Genomic DNA, 4,461 nt, shown 5'->3' with positions numbered 1-4,461 from the left:
CCATCGTGGTCTGAGAAGATGCTTTTTATGATTTCAATCTTCTTGAATTTGTGGAGACTTTGCTTGTGACCCAATATGTGGTCTATTTTTGAATATGTCCCATGAGCACCTGAGAGGAATGTATATTCTGCAGCTGTGGGGTGAAGTGTTCTGAAGATGTCAATTAAGTCCATCTGATCTAGTGAGTCATTTAGGATTGCTGTTTCTTTGCTGAGTTTTTGTCTAGCGGATTTATCCAGTGATGTTAGTGGTATATTAAAGTCCCCTACTATGATTGTATTGTTGTCGATCTCTCCCCTGATACCTTCCAGGAGTTTTCTTATGTATGTGGGTGCTCCTGCATTGGGTGCATATATGTTTATCAGGGTTATATCCTCTTGTTGTATTGATCCCTTTAGTATTATGAAGTGGCCTTCCTCATCTCTGGTTATGGCCTTCACTTTGAGGTCTATTTTGTCGGATATAAGTATTGCTACCCCAGCTTTTTTTTCATTTCCATTTGCCTGAAAGATATTTTTCCATCCCTTCACTTTCAGTCTGTGTGAGTCCCTTCTAATGAGGTGGGTCTCTTGTAGACAGCAAATGTATGGGTCATGTTTTTTTATCCATTCAGCCACTCGATATCTTTTGATTGGACCATTTAGTCCATTTACATTTAAAGTTATTATTGAAAGGTACTTGTTTGTAGCCATTTCTATTTTTTTGTGGCTGCTTTCTTTCTGGGCTTTTTATTTCTTCTTTTTACACCAGTCCCTTTAGCATTTCTTGCATTGCTGGCTTGGTGGTGATGAACTCCCTTAGCCTTTTTTTGTCTGTGAAGCTTCTTATTTCCCCTTCAATTTTGAATGATAGCCTTGCTGGATAGAGTATTCTTGGATTCAGGCCTTTGCTTTGCATCACTTTGTAGATTTCCATCCATTCTTTTCTGGCCTGATGTGTTTCTGTTGAGAAATCGTTTGATAATCTGATGGGGGACCCTTTGTAGGTAACTCTCTGTTTCTCTCTTGCAGCCTTTAAGATTCTCTCTTTGTCTTGTACATTTGCCATCGTTATTATGACGTGTCTTGGTGTCGGTCTTTTGGGGTTCATCTTGCCTGGGACTCTCTGTATTTGTGTAACTTTTTTCTTCCCCATATCTGGGAAGTTTTCTGTCATTATTTCTTCAAATAGATTTTCTAATCCTTGCTGCTCTTCTTGTCCTTCTTGCAGCCCTATTATGCGTATGTTACTTCGTTTCATGTTGTCCTGAAGCTCCCTTAGGCTCTCCTCCTGTTTTTTAATTCTTTTCTCCAGTTGCTGTTCAGATTGAGCTTGTTTCTCTGCCTTATCTTCTAACTCACTAATTCGGTCTTCTGCTTCTTCTAGTCTGCTGTTGAAACTTTCCATGGTGTTTTTGATTGTAGCTATATCACTTTTCATTTCTTCCTGATTCTTGCATAGGTTGTTGATTTTCTCATCCATCCGGTGAATGAATTGTACAACCATCATTCTGAATTCTTTTTCTGTCATGTTGCACGCTTCAGCTTCATTAATTTCCTTTCTTGGTGATTCTTCATTGTCTTTCCTCTGGGTATTGTGTCGTCTCTTCATTTTGATTATCTCCTGATGGTTCAAAGGTTGAGTTGCGTGGGCCTGGGCCGTGCGCAGTGGGAGGCTCCCACCACCCTAGTGTCACTGAAGAGCTCTGACACTAAGATGTGTGGTTGTTGTTGGTTGGTGGGAACCAGGCTCGCTCTGTGTCAGTGTTGCCAACACTCAATGTGACCTCGCGCGTGCCCTTAGAATGAGGGACCCTGCCTGCACTGTGCTGAAATAGAGGCCCCCCTGACGCGTGTTTAGCACCAGAGCAGAGCCCCCTAGCTTGCGCCAGGAGTCAGAGTTCCCCAAGAGTTCAGTATCAGAGTCTCTGTTGCTTCGCGCAACCTCACCTTGAGAATCAGGGTCCCTGTGTGCCCTTGCACCAGGAATTGGATTCACTGGCTCTTAGTATGAATGCACAGGAAATCAGGATCTCAGGCGCAGGTGATAAGAAACACAGTCAAGTCACTGGTGCTTGGTGCTGCCTCCTGCCCTGAGAAACGGGGTTTCTGGGCCTGTGCTAGGCGGACAAACTCCCGTTCGCGCGATTGCTCCCAGCCCAGGGCTCTGATGCCAGCAGTGCGCGCAGGATTAGTTCCTGGTGCTGTGCGCGTTTTTGCTCCCAGCCCAGGGCTCTGATGCCAGCAGTGCGCACAGGATTAGTTCCTGGTGCTGTGCGCGTTTTTGCTCCCAGCCCAGGGCTCTGATGCCAGCAGTGCGCACAGGATTAGTTCCTGGTGCTGTGCGCGTTTTTGCTCCCAGCCCAGGGCTCTGATGCCAGCAGTGCGCACAGGATTAGTTCCTGGTGCTGTGCGTGTTTTTGCTCCCAGCCCAGGGCTCTGAAGCCCGAAGTGCGTATAGGATCAGTTCTAAGGTGCTCGCGCACTTTCAGGCCAAAGTTTCTGCAGCGCTGAGGCCCCGGCAAGGGGTAGGTCTATCAGTTAGTTACTCTGGCACTGCCCGCGATCCTGGGGGAAGGGGGGATGGGCTCCGCTACTCACGGATCTGCAGCAGGGATCTCCGAACTTTCCGTGTCTGCAGGTCTGTAGCTGTGGTCACAGGTCTCTGTCCCCAGTGGCTGCAGGGTCCTGGTATGCGTCTGAGATCAGACTGGGTGGTGCTGAGGCCAGGATCCTAGTCTCAAGCAGCTCTGTTTCCCAAGATGGCGTGGTCGCTGTGCCTCTGCTGGCCGCCCAGGAGTGTCCGCCCCTCCGTGGAGGGGCGCAGGCCTCCTCTGGGCTCCCGCAGTCGCGCCGCCCGCAAGTCGCCGCCTCCGGGTTAGTAGCCGCTGGGTTAGTAGCCGATCTCTGGATGCCGATCCCTGGGAGTAAATTAAATGATGCTCCAACCAACTGTGCCATCTGGCCAGGGCAGCACCTTAATTCTTAATGTTTCCTTCAAGTCAGTGAATTAGTATGACTCGGGATTTGAGGAGTGTTTATTTGCATGTGCGCGTGTTGGTTGTATGTGTAAATTTGCTACCCCTTTAGGTGTTTCTGATGTGTGTGTGTGTGTGTGTGTGTGTGTGTGTCCTCTTTGTGTCCTTGTTCTGTTTCCACGTATGTCGGTTCTGGTGCGTGTATTTGTGTCTGTTGTGTTTGTGGGATTGCCCTGTTGCACTGTCTGGGTGGCCGAGTGTGTTCTTATCTGTGTGTTTGTGTGTGCGTTCCCCTCAAGTTGTTACCTGTGTCTACAGTGTTGGTCTCCGTGAGCCTGGCCATAAGCCCTGCACCTGAGTGCCCATCTTAGGCGGGGGTGTTCCGTGTGTTTCTGTGCCTGAGGTGTCTGTGTGTTTCCCTTTGAGACTGTGCACCCTGGCCACAGGCAGCTGCATAGGCAATCTGCCAAGGGGTGATGGAGAAGACAATGTGTTCTTCCCTGCCCCTGCCCACCACAGGCTGAGCCACACCTGCCCCTGCTCTTCCAACCCTCCAGTGTCCCCTTGGGGGTACCATCTCTCACCCCAGGAATTGGTGTGAGTGCCCGGCAGCATGCCCTCTGGTCAGATCCAGTCGCTGGCCACCTGGGAGGCTGCACAGGGTGACGTTGGCAGCAGAAGGGGCTCTTGGAACATCTGCATAAGGCAGTGATCAGAACAGGGGCCATGCCAGCCCACTTGGAGATGAAACAATTTGATAGTCACCAGCAGGCTGGTGTGCCTTAGTCCCTCTCAAATGGATTTTTGTGGGAGGAGCCATCCTGAACCTCTGAGAAGGTCCTAGACAAATTTGGGGGCTGGGACTTTAAAAGCAAGTGAGTATTAACAGGACACCTCATGAATCATTATATCTTTTTCTGTCTCCCTCTCTTTTTTTTTCAAATTGAATTAACTGGGGAGACCGTCAGTTAATAAAACCATACAGGTTTTAAAATAAAATAGATAAATCAAATAAATGAATAAGAATCATTGTGTGGAACCCCATTCACACACAGACTAAAGTTACAGGTTTGGCAAGTGTACATGTCAGTGGCAGAAATAGAATATTTGGGACTACTTATTATGTATAAAAAATAATTATAAGAAACATTACTCATGCTCTATTGCCCATAATTGTTAGTTCTGATTTAAGAAAGCACATTCTAACCTGGCTGGGAGTTACATGCTGGACCTGGGAGCTCACCCGGAAATGCTGCCATCCTCATCATGTGGGAGCTGCCCACTATCATGGAAAGATTAACAACCTTGTTGAGGAAAGGAAACAATGGAGTCCCTGATGGCCCCTGCCCTTTGCAACCCCCCAGCCCACACTGCCCACATTGCCTATAATCTGTGACCATTATACCCATCCTTACTTTTTTTGCCCACTTCCCCATGGAAACTTTGTCCTTGTGCCCAGTACAGCCCGCTGGCTTATGGGAGAGTGGGGTACAGAGCAGATCTTC

The sequence above is a fragment of the Myotis yumanensis genome, unplaced genomic scaffold (assembly GCF_028538775.1).
Source record: "Myotis yumanensis isolate MYYU_CA2020_CCGP unplaced genomic scaffold, mMyoYum1.0.hap1 SCAF_11, whole genome shotgun sequence".
Lineage (NCBI taxonomy): Eukaryota > Metazoa > Chordata > Mammalia > Chiroptera > Vespertilionidae > Myotis > Myotis yumanensis.
Note: the sequence above shows the minus strand (reverse complement) of the source record.